Source organism: Canis aureus, chromosome 1, assembly GCF_053574225.1.
Source record: "Canis aureus isolate CA01 chromosome 1, VMU_Caureus_v.1.0, whole genome shotgun sequence".
NCBI lineage: Eukaryota > Metazoa > Chordata > Mammalia > Carnivora > Canidae > Canis > Canis aureus.
Window position 1 is genome coordinate 94685633 of NC_135611.1, and position 15709 is coordinate 94701341.

A 15709-nucleotide genomic window follows, 5' to 3' on the forward strand; every position below is an offset into this window, starting at 1 on the left:
CTCCTTGGGACGGGGCATGAGCGTGGCTCAGTGGTTAAGTGTCTGCCTTTGGCTCAGGTCATGATCCCAGGGTCCTGGGCATCAGTCCCACATCAGGCTCCCTCCAGGGAGCCCACTTCTCCCTCTGCCTATGCTCTGCCTCCCTTTCTGCATCTCTTATGAATAAATAAAATCTTTTAAAAAATAATAATTTTCTCCCTAGGGACAAGTCAATGTGGGAGCTACACTGCTACACTGCTGCTACACTGGCTGCATGGATGGTCAGTGTGGATTATTCACATTATTCAAGACCTTTTCAAATGATAGTACCACCAAGACATCCTTTATATTTAAAACAAATCTTGTATATTTTAGACTTTGACTGACTTGTCTCTGGACATCTAGGTGGGTAAGGTTGGATTTCTGTGGCCTGTTTCTAGGGATGGGTGGGCTGGGTCTTGCTCATGTCATCAGCCTCTGTATTTCTGTATGAAGGCTCCCTATCTTCTTTTTGGGAGCCCCACACCTGGTTAGGGGTCTTTCTCAGACAGAATTCTGTAGCTTTCCAGATGTCTACAACTCCCAAGGTAAAAACCTCACTCCCATCCTAAGTAAGGGTGGGGGATACGGACAATACATACCTTACAGTCCCTTCTTGGAATTGCCATAAAGTGCCTCATAGGTCTGTAGCTCCGACTGTGGAGGGACTGCAAGAGCTGCTGTTTCTCTTCATACTGTTGCTGCAGGAGGCCAGCTTATGCTGCAGCTGCCAGGCAAGGGTCTGCTGAGCTAGCAAGGGTCCCTGGGGCAACAAGCTGTGAGCCAGTCTTTGCATTGAAGAGTTTAGAGTTTTAGATGTCAACCCAGGGGTCATGACACCTATCACTTTTATTTTACAGATGTGGAAACAGAGACTCAGAGAGGTGAAGTGACTTTGCTTGAAGTCACGCCATTAGCCACATTACCTAGGAGCAGACACAGCAGCTTCATATTCTTACTGCCCCTCCCTACTCTTCTCGTGGTGACAAGCAGATATACGGTTTATGCTGGGGATTGCTGTCAGGGCTGGAATGGGTGCTTCTGACATTACAATGAGACTAATATCTTCAAACAAACTGGAAGCACGAGAACATTCTTTCTCCAGTATCTGATATGCTGAACCCTTCTATAACAAATTGTACTCTCCCAACTTTGGAGCGAAAAAGTGTTCCTGCAGAAGTTCTCACTACAGTTACACATCACCCATGAGGAATAGCAGAGGAGAAACAGGCCTGGGCCTAAAACCTGATGGACAGAATGCCTGGTTTCCATGTGCCTCCTCTCAGTGGACTCTGTACATATTATCTATAGTCATCATTTTTTAAAAAGATTTCATTTATTCATGTTTTAAATTCTAGTTCAGATATCTTCTTTTATCTATATTGATTAAATCCCTGGCTATCATTTATTCCTGTTCTTTCTTTTGAGGCGAATTCCTCTGTCTTGTCAAATAAAATTAAATTAAAATTTAAAAAGAAGAAAGCAAGCTAGATCCTAAGTGTGTTTTGGTCTGCTTGTTAAGAGAAGCTTGATAAAAAAAAATTAAAAATAATTTTAAAAAGATCAAAATTTAAAAAATGCTTTTTAAAAAAAAATTTTAAAACCCCAACAAATCCAAACACAAACAAATGAAAAACCATAAAGGAAGCTATACCCTGTTCTCCTTGGAGCTGAAGCTTTGTAGCAGTCTACGGTCAGTATATGTGGTACATGTGGGGGCCTGCTGCTCAGATTCTCAGATTCTACTTACCCTAGGGGAGATGCACCTGCAGGATGCATGGTGAGGGTGAGGAGGCTGGGTGTAAGCAGCTCTGGTCTCCACATGGTGGTGCTACTTTTCTCTCACTGAGGTCAGTCACTGCTAGTGGGCAAGGGGTGAAAATGGGTTCACTCCACTTTTGTCTCCAGAATGAGGAGCTCCTGCTTTAGGAAGCCCTCACAGATGAGCAAGCAATCACCCCTCTTGTATGCCCAGCTTCCATCAGATTCCTGCCTTCACCCTGTCCACATGCCAGGTGGTGCAACACTCCTGTCTTTTATCACAGATGAGGCTGGGTTTCAAAACCCCACACTGGTCCTCAGGACGTGGACCCAATGCTGATCCTCTGGGGAAGGGTCTCTCTGTGTTGTGACCAGTGCCAGCTTATCCCAGAAAATAGCTGCAGGACCACACAGTGTTTTGAAGTTTATGGTAAATTGCAACACACAGCAGTGCCAGGGTTTGTTGCCCTAAGCCAGTGTCTTTGGTGAACAGGGCAGCTTAATGGCACCCACAGGGTGAAGAGGCCATATCACCTCTACCAAATGTACTCCAAGCAGGGAAACTGCTTCTCCCTGTGTGACCCAGAAGATCCTCAGATGGTGCTGCCCATTCCCAGGGCTCTACCTTTCTTCCCCATCAGAGAAGATCACCAGGTGCAACCCTAGTGATGGTGCTGACTTCCAGAAGTTCAGACTGTGTAGTCTGTTATGAAAAACTGGCAGTATTTAAACCCTCTCCTTCTCCCAGTCAATGGTTTTGGAGAAGAGTTTTCTTGTGCAGTTCTCTGTGCATATTTTCATTCTCTCTCTCTCCCCTCTGAGATCAGGGCTCTTTCCTCCCCCAAATCAGCTCTCCACAGCTCCTACCTTCCATGGGTTGTTTTTTCTACTTGTAGATGTGCATCTTTGTTCTCTTAGACCTTTGAGACCTTGATTTCTTGGGATGTTCAGAATGATTTGTTATTTATCTGTGTTCGAGGGAGGAGGCAAGCTTAGGGTTGCCCTACTCCTCTACCATCTTAACCCTCCTCCACCATCTTTGTTTTAAAGTCTCGTCTGAAAAAAGTATTGCTACTCCAACTTTATAAGAATTTCTATTTGCATGGAATATCTTTTTATCCCTCCATTTTCATTGTGTATGTGTCTTTAGGTCTGAAGTGAGTCTCTTGTAGGCAGCATACAGATGAGTCTTGTTTTTTTATCCACTCTAGCCACCCTGTCTTTCGGTTGGAGCATTTACACCATTTACGTTTAAAGTTAATTATTGATAGATATGTACTTATTGCCATTTTATTAATTGTTTTCGGGTTGTTTTTGTAGTTCTGTGTTCCTTCTCCTGCTATTTTTTTTTTCTTGTGATTGATGACTTTCTTTGGTGTTATGCTTGGCTCTCTTTTCCTTCTTTTTGTGTGTGTGTGTGTGTATCTATTATAGGATTTTGGTTTGTGATTACCATGAGGTTCATATATAACATTCTAAGTATACAGTAGTTTATATTTAGTTGATGGTCATATAAGTGTGAATCCCTAACAAAAGCACCACAATTTTACTCAACCTCCTCCATGTTTTATGTATATGATATCACATTTTACATTTTATTTTGTAAATCCCTTAACTAATTTTTAAATATAACAGACTTTACTACTTTGTTTTTTAATATTCACAGTAGCTTTATAACTGATTGATCTATTATCTTTAGTATAAATTTCCTTTTATGCATGACATTTTTTTCTTTTATAATTTTCTTATAGTTTTCCACTTAAAGAAGCTCCTACTTCTTGTACCAATTTAGTGGTGATAAACTATTTTAAGTTTTGTTTGGGAAGTTCTTTATCTCTCCTTCAATTATGAATGATAATCTTTCTGGATAGAGTATTACTGATTTTAGATTTTCTTCCTTTCAGCACTTTAAATATATCATGCCACTCTCTTCCAGCCTGCAAAATTTTTGCTGAAAAATCAATTGTTAGCCTTATGGGATTTCCTTTGTCTACAGCTAGTTGCTTTTTTCTTGCTGCTTCTAAGATTCTCTATCTTTAATCTTTGACATTTTAATTATTATGTGTCTTGGTGTAAACTTCTTTGGGTTCATCTTGTTTGGAGCTCTTCTGCTTTCTGGATTTTGATGTCTTTTTCCTTCCCCAAGTTTGGGAAGTTTTTAGGTATTATTTTCTTCAAATAAGTTTTCTGCCCCTTCTTCTATCTCTTCTCCTTCTGGGACCCCTATAGAGGAAACGTTTGGATGCTTGATGTTGTCCCAGAGGTCCCTTAATCTCGCATTTTTAAAATTCCTTTTTCTTTAGTTCATTTTGGGTGTTTTCCATACCCTTTTAGATCACTGATCCATTTTCTGCATCCTCTAATCTGCTGTTCATTTGCTCTAATGTGTTTTCATTTCAGTTACTGTATTTTTAAAAAACTGATTGGTTTTTATATTTTCTCTTTGTTAAAATTCTGAATTTATCCACTCTCTCAAATCCAGTGAGCATTTTTATGACCATTACTTCAAACTCTATCAGGTAGATTGCTTATCTTTGTTTTATTTAGTTCTTTTTCTAATGTTTTGTCTTATTCATTCATTTGGAGCATATATTTCTGTATCTTTAGTTTTGATATTTTGTTTCTATGAATCAGGCTCAATAGCTATCTCTTACAGATTCGAAGAAGTGTCCTTATGTAAGAACATTCCCTCGGTTCGCTGTGCCTTGTGGCATTGGCTGGCTGGCAGGAGCTCTAGCAGGTATGGCTGGAGGTCTCAGGGCACTCTACACTGAGGCCTCCCTGGTAAGACAACTGTACAGGAAGACAGCAAAGTCAGGGGGTCCCACGGTACTCCATGTAGGGGGTACCCTGGCAGGATGACTGGAGCTGACATGGGCACGGGCTGGAGGGTGCCCAAGGTGTCCATGTGAGGGCACAGTGGTGGGATGGCTGGAGCTGAAGAGGACATGACCAGGTAGTCCTGGGGTGCTTTGTGCCATGGTCACTTGCAGGGTAGCTGGAGCAGAAGTGGGTGTGGGTGTTGATGCTCTAGGGTTATTGACTGAGTTTCCTTCATTTGTAGTCTAGTTGCTTTTTAAACCATCGCTTGTTTTCTGTGGCTCAGAAAACAGTGCTATTAGTGCTATCCCGTCCACTGCAGTTCAAAATGTCAGACCTGCCGAGCAGGTCTTCCTGACCTGCCCCAATAAGCCTCATCTCATAGACAGGTAAAAAACCATGGGATGAGATAATTCAGAAATGGACAGAAATGTAAAGCTTTAGTGAGGACCTTATTTTCCTAAAAATAAAGAATGGAATTGCTCCAGTTTAATTCAGTATTAAAGATTCACAGAACAGTCAGGATCTGTCCCATTCAGTGAATAATGGGCATGAGGTAAATCTTGGGCATCTCAGTATTTGGGAAGGGGCATATTTAATTATTCTCCTCTGCTTTTCACGTGGAGGGTTTGGCCTGATGAGACATGTTAAGAGGGACCTCACAGTAAACACCTCCCACACTTTAGCCAAGTAGAGAAAGGAGTAAAGTGGGATTCATCATCTAGGCATGACTAGGGCAGAGCCCAACTCCTGACCTTATGATTAGAATCAGTATGTGGTATATGGGATTATCTGGAATCAAGCCAGTCACCATGCTGGACATCTCCTTTCAGACAACTGTAAATCCTTGGACACACACATCTAGACCAGTGCTTCCATGAGGTGATGGTGTCTGCAGAGGTGAAGGGGCACTGGATCAGCCATGCTCTCCTTCCTCCTGGTTCAATGATAGGCAACCCGGGGCATCTGGTATCTGAGGCTGAATTCTGTGGGGAAGACTAATAGCATCTGTAGCCTGTGGAGGAGACTGGGCCTGAAGATTCTCTTTTGTTGATATTTTTTATTAGCTAGCATGCACCCTGTCAGGCCTGTATTGAGCCTACCTCTTCTCAGGTCAGTCCCTTTAGGCCTTACCTGTGTATCATTACCTAGATTGTATCTGTGCCATTTCTCTATTCCCTTGTTTGTCTTCTTGGTCCCTATGGACCCTATACATAACAAACAACTTGTCCAAAGAATGAGATTGTCTCTCTTCTGTCCTACCATCTCGTACAAGTCTTCTCGACCCTTTGGACATTCCCCTCAATGGCCAGGACAGTAGAATTTCCATGCTTTTTACCTGAAGTGGTGGGAAATCGGAATCTTCAATCTTATCAGTCTTCTCTCAGAAATCTTACGTGTCTTCTCTCAGAATTACACAGTTTTTATTACCACCTCAGGCTGGTTCTGGCCAACACTGATTCCTGGCCCTGGTTCAGTTAACTGACAAGCTCTTCCTGCCCTGTAACAGACATGAGGAAGAGCCCTAGGGCTGTGAATGAAGCTAAGCATGGAAGCCAAGACCTGCATTACGGAGTAGTGTCAGAGTTCAGGCTAACACAAGACATCACAAGTCACCAAGGCCATGGCACAGAATGTGGAGTTTTTCTGTGATGCTGAAGATCCAGAGATCTGCGGGTCTTTTTCCATTAGTACTAGGAAAGGAGGTGAGGAGATATCCAGGATTCATCAGATATAATTCCTTCTGAATCTGGAGCAGAATCCTAATTTGGGGAAGGAGAGGTGTCTGAATTAGAGATGCTAATTATGAGCTGGGGGAGGCTGGAGCAGAGTGTACTGCAATGGCCATTGTCTGGAGTGCAGGGCTCAGCTTTTTACTCCATCCAGGCCAGTCTGGGCTATGAGTTTCAAGAGGAAAACAGCTCCAGAGATTCTAACGTTTGGGCTACATTGGCTCGACTCCTCACCTTCTACATTGAAATTCTTACATGAAGAGTGATTCAGCCTGAATGCAGAATGTCAGGCTGCTGGAGGCACAGAACATGTAAGCAAAGATTGGCAAGACCTATGTGCAAGAGTACTGTCCTGCACAGAGGCATCGCCATGTTTAGCGACTAGCACTGACTCAAGAATCTCAAATGCTTTCCAATTGGGAACCAAGGATGTTCAGAAGGTGTGTTGGGCCTCACAACTGGGTTCTATTAAGTGTATTTAACAGTCTGCGTTTGCTCTATTTTTCCCCAAAGGTTCCAGTCTTAGGTGTCTTTATGGGCTGACTTCTTTGCCAAGAACTCCCATCTTTGTCACCTGCAGTGAAACCTTAAAGGGTAAAGGGCTAGGATTTTAGCTTCCGTCTTCAACATCACACTCACCCATAAGCCTGACACAATCTTGCACAGGGGAGATGGAGCTACCAGAACCAGGTGTCCACACAGTGTCCCCTCTGAAGAGGTGCAGAGATACACCTGCCAGATGGAATGAAGGCCAAACACACTTCCTGTGACCCCTCATGAGGAGCAAAGGAAACAACCTGGTATGAGGGCTCAGATCTTGGGAGGGTTAAGCCCAATAAGGGTTGATGCCAATAAGGATTAAGAACGCAAGTTCCCAGGGCACCTGGGCAGTTCAGTCTGTTAACTGTCTGGCTCTTAATCTCTGTTCAGGTCTTGATCTCAGGGTCCTGAGTTCAAGCCCAATGTTTCAAAAAATGCAAATTTTCATGAAATGTATCCAATGCATTGAGCAGAAGATGGAATAATTGCTACTACTAAGATGATTGTCACACATCCTGGATTTGTTATTGTACTAAGTGTACTTTGGAAGAAAAACATCATATTGAGGTGTTTGCTCAGGTGAGGAACAGAATTTGATGAGGGAGAGAAGAAAAGGCTCTAAGCCTCACCCATTTAGGGAGCAAGGGGCTCTGTCATCAATCAACACAGCCCTACAACAGATGGGCTTTCTTCCCGCTTACAGATAGGTGCTGGAGTGGGAGGTGGACAAATAAGGAGCCACCCTGTGTCTTCCTCCTGTGGTCCCCCTTGCAGCCAGAGAGAGCTTGGTGGTCTGATTTTTTACTTACCTTTGCTTCTTCCTCTTTGTGGTACAACAGACCATGAGATGAGAAGTGTGTGGCTACAAGGGCTGCCTGGGTGGCTTAGTCGGTTAAGCCTCTGTCTTCGGCTCAGGTTATGATCCCAGAATCTTGGGACTGAGTCCCTGTGCTGGATTTCCTGCTCAGCAGAGAGCCTGCTTCTTCCTCTCCCACTCCCCCTGCTCTCTGGTCTTCTCACACTCTCTCTGTGAAATAAAATCTTTGGGGAAAAGAAAAGTATGAGACTAAACACCTCTAAATTTGGAGAAATAACTGGGAACCAAGGCCTCACCCTGAGAAATAACCAAATGGATATAGACAGGAGCTCTGTTGGTGATTCTAGGCAATGTCACAGCCAGCCTGGCAGGGCAGAAGGAGGGCAGGGCCAGGGCACCAGTCAGTGGCTGAGCTCCAACTGGGTTATGCATAAACTGGAAATGCCAAGAGCCAGCTCCTACTTGTGTCCTCTCCTCCATGGGCCTGACAAACATGGACAGTGGTATGAGGCCTTGGCCTTTTTCACCCTACAAAGAGCGAGAAAACCCAAAAGACAAAGATTCCCAAAGGACTGACAGCTGATGATGCCACCAAGATGAAGAAGGAGAGGCCCATTATAGGGAAACACCAGAACAAAGACTGGAGCTATCTCAAAGAAGGAAGATGCTCTCCTAATAATAAGAGAACGATGTTAAATATTTATTCAATTTTTGTGTGTTGTCTTCTGTTTAGTCTCCCTGATAAAGAAGGTCCAGAAAGGCAGAGCTTTTTAGTTTTTAATAAATTTTATTTTTACAGCAATTTTAGGTTCAGAGCAAGATTGAGAGAAAGGTACACATTTGTCCCACATCCCCCTTGTCTGCACACATGATTAACCTCCAGCATTATCTACATTCTCCACTAAAGTGGTACTTTTGTTTCAATTTATGAACCTATATTGACACATCACAATCAGCTGAAGTCCAAAGTTTATGTTCAGGTTCAATCCCCGTGTACAATCTATGGGTTTGGACAAAGGTACAATGACACACATCTATCATTACTGTATTCTACAGAGAAGTTTCAGTGTTCTGCCTAAACCTCCTTCCATCCGCTTTGACCCTGGCAACCACTGATCTTTTTCTAGTCATCCTACTTTTGCCTTTTTATATGCTCAAAGACTATACAGCTGGAGTCACCGAATGTCATATAGTTGGAATCATACAATATGCAGCCTTTTCAGATTGACTTCTTTCACTTAGTAATATGCGTTTAACATTTTTCCATGCCTTTTCATGGCATGATAGCTCATTTCTTTTTATCACTGAATAATACACTCCTTTTTCTGGATATATCCTAGTGTTTTTTTTTGTTTGTTTTTTGTTTTTTGGTTTTTTTTTTTAACCTCTTCACATCCTTCAGGACATCTTGGTTGCTTCTAAGTTATAGCAACTATGGATAAAATTCCTATAAATGTCTGTTTACAGGTTTTTATGTAAAGAAGATATTTTCAACTCTAGGTAACAGCAAGGAGCATGACTTACCAGATGATAAGAGTATGTTTAGTTTTCTAAGAAAATAGCAAACTTTCCTCCAAAGTGGTGGTACCATTTTTCAAACCCATCAGCAATGAATAAGAATGTTACTCCACATCCTTCAGTGTCAGCACTTAGAACTTTGACCATTCTAATAGGTGTGTAGGGGTATCTTATGGTTGTTTTGAATTTTCCAGATAATATAAGATGCAAAGCATCTTCCTATGTGCTTATTTGCCATCTGTATTTTTGCTGAGGTGTCTGTTAAGATTTTTTGCCATTTTAAATTGAGTTTTTTACTGAATTTTAAGGGTTTCTTTTCTTTTCTTTCTTTTTTTTTTTTTTTTAAAGATTTTGTTTATTTATTTATGAGAGAGAGAGAGACAGAGAATAGGCAAAGGGTTCCTGGGATCACACCCTGAGCTGAAGGCAGATGCTCAACCACTGAGCCATCCAGGCGTCCCGAATTTTAAGGGTTCTTTATATTTTTTATATAACGGTCCTTTAACAGATGTCTTCTGCAAATATTTTCTCCAAGTCTGTGGCTTGTCTTTTAATTCTTTTCATTGTTTTAGCAGAATAAAAAGTTTTAATGAAGTTCAGAAAATTATTTCTTTTGTGAATTGTTTCTATTGTTTTATTTAAAAGATCACTGCCAAACCCAATGTTATAGAAGTTTTCTATTTTCTATAAGATTTATAGATTTGCATTTTATATTTAGATCTGTGATCTATTTTGAGTTAATTTTTGTGAAAAGTGTAAAGTCTAGGTTAATTTCTTGCATGTAGACATTTAGTTGTTCCAGCATTTGTTGAAAAACAATCTTCTCAATTGTACTGCCTTTGCTCCTTTGTCAAGTATCATCTGACTATATTTTTGTGGGTGTTTATACTACTGTGGGTTTTCTATACTGCTCCATTGATCTCTTTGTTTCTCCAATACAATACTGCCTGATTACCGTATCTTTTTTAAAAAAAAAACACTTGTTTATTTATTCATGAGAGATACAGAAAGAGAGGCAGAGACACAGGCAGAGGGAGAAGCAGGCTCCCCGTGGGAAGCCTGATGCAGGACTCAATCTTATGACCCTGGGATCACAACCTGAGCAAAAGGCTGATTGATGCTCAACCACTGAGCCACCCAGGTGCCACGTGATTACTGTATCTTTACATTTAGTTTCTGAAGTTGGGTAGTGTCAGCTCTCTTTGTTCTCTCTCAATATTGTGTTGGCTATTCAGGGTCTTTGTTCCTCTAAGTAAACTTTAGCATCAGTTAGTTGATAGCCACAAAAAAAGAATTTCTGGAATTTTTATTAGAATTGCATTAAATCTATAGATCAATTTGGGGAACAGTGAAATCTTAACCATATTGAGTGTTCCTATCCATGAACCTGAAATTCTTCATTTATTTAGTTTAATATCTTTAATCAGAGTTTTGTAGTTGTCTTCATATAGTCTTGTATATATCTTGTTAGATTTATACCTAAGCATTTTATTTTTTGGGTACTAATGTGAGTGGTATTGTGTTTAATTTCAAATTCCACTAGCTCATTGCTGTTTTATAAGAAAGGGATTTACTTTCGTATTTTTACCTTATATCCTGAAATCTGGTGCTTTTTGTTTTGGAAAATTAATTATTAATTCAATTTCTGTAGTGGCTATGGCCTATTTATATTGTCTATTTCTTGTGTAAATTTTGACAGATAGTGTCTTTCAAGGAGTTGGTCTATTTAATCCAGGCTATCAAATTTGTGGGTACAGTATGCCTTGATAACCCTTTCAATGTCTACGGATTCTAAAGTGACATCCTCTTGTTAACTTCTGGTGCCAGTAAGTTGTGTGTTCTCCTTTTTCTTAGACCAGCTAGAAGTTTATCAATTTTATTATCTTTTAAAAAAACAAGCTTTTTTTTTAAATACTGAAAAAAGTTAACAGTTTATTATAATTTATTTTATTTAACAATCTAGGAAGTTCGCAGCCATCAGCAGTTCCAGTGCAATTTCAGGTGCAATTGGGAATTCAGGAATCTCTGTGGAGCTGTTAGTGTAGTGAACCTTGTAGGTAAAATACATGCATACTTTTGATAGCACATGTGAAGGGATCTCTCTAAAATTGACTTCATTAGTTTCATTCTCAGCCAACTGACCTGGGCCACTCAACATGGCTTTTATTGTTCCGGATGTTAGTGCATGTTCTCTTTTTACAATAAATTCATGACCATCCGAAGATATCAATTTGACATACATGGCATCAGGGCCTTCACAGCCACCATAGGTTTTCTCTTCTCCATCATGTTCTTATGAAATTCTACTTTACTTCGACAGGAACTTTAGTAGTTGTTTCTCGTCAGCCTTGCAGCCACCATATCCATCGTGCCAGCTCCCCACACACCACCATAGCCCCCACTCCAGGGCCCAAAAACAAGCTTTTTAATGTCATTTGTTTTATCTCTTTTGATTTCTTGTTTTCAATGTTATTTATATATGCTCTAATTTTCATTATTTATTTTCTTCTGCTTACTTTGAACTTAATGGGCTCTTTTTCTAGTTTCCTAAGGGGCAGTTTAAATGATTGATACTAGATCTTTTTCAACATATGCAGTTACTGATATAAATTATCCTCTAAACACTGCTTGCACTATGTTCCATTAATTTTGATTAGTTTTCATTTTCATTTAGCTGAAAATATTTCTAAAATTTTCCTCAAGATTTCTTTCTTGCCCCATGTCTCATTTAGAAGTACACTTTAATCTCCAAGTGTTTTGGGGAATATCCAACCATCTTCTGATTATTGATTTCTAGTTTAATCCATGTGGTTTGAGGGCAGATATTGCACAATTAATATCCTTTTAAAATTGTGTGTTTTGTGGTTGAATGTGGACTATTAAATAGTTTCATGTGAATCTGAGACAAATGTGTAACATGCTGCTGTTGGATGAATTAGTCTATTGAAGGTGCTGTTGATGTCAAGCAAATCTTCAGTGATTTTCTCCACATTGGATCTGCCCATTTCTGTGACAAGTGCTGAAGTCCCCAAGTCAATAGTGAGTAGATTGATTTATTTCTTCTTGCGGTTCTGTCAGTTTTTCCCTCACATATTTTGACATTCTGTATTTGACACATTAAAAACTGTTACATCCTCTCTAACAACTGACCCTTTATATTATTATGTAATGGTCCCCTTTACCCCTGATACGTTTCCTTGTTCAGAAGTTTATTCTGTTTGAAATTAATATAGCTACTCTTGTTTTCTTTTGGTTAGTGTTAGCATAAGATCTGTCTCTCCATCACTTACTTTTAATCTACATGTGTCTTTATTTTATTTTTAAAGACTTTATTTATCCATTTATAAGACACAGAGAGAAAGAGGCAGAGACACAGGCAGAGGGAGAAGCAGGCTCCCTTCAGGAGCTCGATGTAGGACTTGATCCCAGGACCCTGGGATCATGACCTGAACCAAAGGCAGACGCTCAACCATTGAGCTACCCTGGTGTCCCTATGCATCTTTATTTTAAAAGTAGGTTTCTTGTAGACAATACGCAGTTAGGTCATTTTTTTTTAACCTATCCTGACAATGTTTTTTGATTACTGAATTCAGGTCATTGATGTTCAACATCAGTACTGATATAGTTGGATTAATATCTGAATTTATTACAGTTTTTTTTAAAGATTTTATTTATTCATTCATGAGAGAAACACACACAGAGAGAGAGAGAGGCAGAGACACAGGCAGAGGGAGAAGCAGGCTGCATGCAGGGAACCCGATGTGGGACTCGATCCCAGGTCTCCAGGATCACGCCCTGAGCTGAAGGTGGTGCTAAACCACTGAGCCACTCAGGCGTCCCTTATTACAGTTTTCTATTTGTTGCTTTTATTCTTTGTTTCTATTTTTGTCTTCCACTCTTTTCTGCTTCTTGTGGTTTTAACTGGGCATTTTATAGGATTCTAATTTCTCTCCTTAGCATAATAACATTTATTTGCTTTTTTTTACATTTCTTAATAAAACTTTGCAATACACATTTAAAACTAACCTGAATCTACTTTCAAGTAACACAATACTGCTCCATGGGTACTACAAATACATTATAATAAGAAAAAATATATTTAAATATATATATACACACACATATATACACACATATATATGTGTATATATATGTATATATACAGTGTGTGTTTGTGTATTTTTGTCCGAGAAAGTATTTCTTCTTCACTTTTGAAGGATAATTCCACAGGGTATGTAAATTCTAGGTTGGTGAGGCTTTTTTTCTATCACACTAAATACTTCACCCCCTCTCTTTCTTGCTGGCATGGTTTCCGAGAAGTTGGATATAATTTTTATCTTTGCTTCACTACAGGTAAAGTGGTTTAAAACAATTTTTTCAGGACTTTTTTTGTTTCTGGCTTTCTATGGTTTGAAAATGACATGTCTTAGGTGTAGTTTGGGGATTTATCTTATCTTGCTTTTTCTCTGAGTTTCCTGGATCAGTGGTTTGACAAGTGTTTGGCAAGAGTACAGGGAAATTCTCAGCCATTTGTATTTCAAAAATTGCTTCAGTTAATCTCTTTTTCTTCTCCTTCTGACATTTCCATTAACTGTATGTTACCCTTTCTGCAATTATCCTACATTCTTAGATACTGTCTTTTTTTCTCTTAGCTTTTCAGTTTTAGAACTTTTATTAAAATATCCTGAAGCTCAACGATTCTTTCCTCAATCCTGTCCAGTTACTAGTAGTCTTTGTTAGTAGTAGACTCCCTTAGGTAGTCTTTTCTTTATTTCTGTTATAGTGTTTTTGACATCTAGCATTTCTGTTCGGCTCTTTCTTCGAATTTCTATTTCTCTGTTCTTTTGCCTTCTAAGGGCAGAGTTTAGGAAAAGCTACAAACAAATGACCAAATAAATAAACTAAATCTCAAACGAATTAAAATTAAGAAGCCCACACAGAAAATTAATCACTGCCAACGGAGTCCATACATTTTCTGCCTACAGACACCATCAACTCCAGCTGTGCCATCTAGGAGATAGAAAGTCAGCTAATGGAGAGGCCATGAGCTGGGATACAGGATGCCTCCACAGCATCTTTGGGGAGGAAAGAGGGAAGTATGAGACAGATGAAGAAAGTGCCATTTATTCTTGTTCCTTGCCTTGGGCAGTAGGCAAAAACTCTGGTAGAAACAAATGTCTCAGGTGACATTAAAGGACAGGGGGATCCCTGGGTGGCTCAGCAGTTTAGCTCCTGCTTTTGGCTCAGGGTGTGATCCTGGAGTTCCGGGATAGAGTCCCATGTCGGGCTCCCTGCATACAGCCTGCTTCTCCCTCTGCCTGTGTCTCTGCCTCTCTCTCTCTCTCTCTCTCTGTGTGTCTCTCATGAATGAATAAATAAAATCTTAAAAAAAAAGTACAGAAGCATGGGAACTGGATCTGAGTGGAAAAAGACAGTGCGGCCAGACCTCCCCTTGTACTTAATTATAGCCCTTTTCTCCTCTGCCATATACTGCACACTGCTTCCTGTCCTGTGAGTTGTCTTAGTTGGGACCCATCATCCTATGCCTTGCCTGATCTGTCACTCCATCCCATCATGCACATGTCTGTATGGCTAGCCTCCTGCACAGTATTATAGAGTTACAGCAATTATGGAGATGTTCTTTTAATTAATTAATTAATTAATTAATTAATTAATTAATGAGGTAGACCACTGAGAGGCTGGGCAAGCCCCTGCAAGGTGAAACATGCAGGAGAGCAAGCACTGATAACTCCAGGCCACACCACCAGTGTGGGCAGAGGCAGGGGTACCTGAGTGTACATGACTTCTCTTCCTAAAGAGGTGTCTTTGGTCAGATCAGGTACTGCTCTCTGAACCACAGTTTTTTCCTCTGTAAAATGGAGATAGTAACATCCACTTCTCAGGGTTGTTTGGGGAATAATGTAACCAAAAATCCTGGTGCAGAAACACAGAAGGTACTAAGTCACTTTGTCTCCATTCTGACAGTTCCTACTTTCCACTAACTCCTTCAGGGGGAAGAGAGGCTATAGGAATTAATGAAAAGGTACACATCAAAAAAGGTAAGAGGGAGCAGGTGAGTGTCTTAGTCTTTTTGGGCTACTGTACCAAAATACCTTAGATTGGGTGGCATATAAACAAGAGATGCTTATTTTTTCACTATTCTGAAGGCTGGGATATCCAAGATCGTGGTTCTCGTCTGGTGAGGGTCTTCGTTCTTGTTGATGGCCATCTTCTCACTGTAATCTCATTTGGCAGAAGGGGCTAGGGAGCCTGTGAAGTCTTTTTTTTTTTTTTTTTTTAAGAACACTACTCCCAATTATGAAGGCTCCTCCCAAATGAACTAATCACATACTAAAGATCCCACCTCCTAACACTATCATTCTAGGGGTTAGCACTTCAACATAAGAATTTTGGGAGGGACACAAATAGTCGATAGCAGTGAAGTAGCAGAGAAGAAGGGAGTTTGAGGAAAGCAGAAGAGAACAGAGAGGGAAAGAGACAG

General features: G+C 40.3%; 1 protein-coding gene and 1 pseudogene across 1 annotated transcript in view; both read right to left on the reverse strand.

Annotated features, from left to right (window-relative positions):
- Window positions 1-11018, reverse strand: part of LOC144320752 (uncharacterized) — a 44292-nt gene extending 33274 nt beyond the window's left edge. Inside the window, exons 1-2 of the mRNA XM_077909672.1 lie at window positions 7682-11018; window positions 621-6362 (exon numbers count right to left, since the gene is read on the reverse strand). The gene's annotated coding sequence lies outside the window, so the exon portion shown is untranslated. The remainder of the gene's footprint in view (window positions 1-620; window positions 6363-7681) is intronic.
- A 113-nt stretch (window positions 11019-11131) lies between these two features.
- LOC144320756 (elongin-C pseudogene) lies at window positions 11132-12615 on the reverse strand (annotated as a pseudogene).
- Between the last annotated feature and the right edge of the window lie 3094 nt (window positions 12616-15709).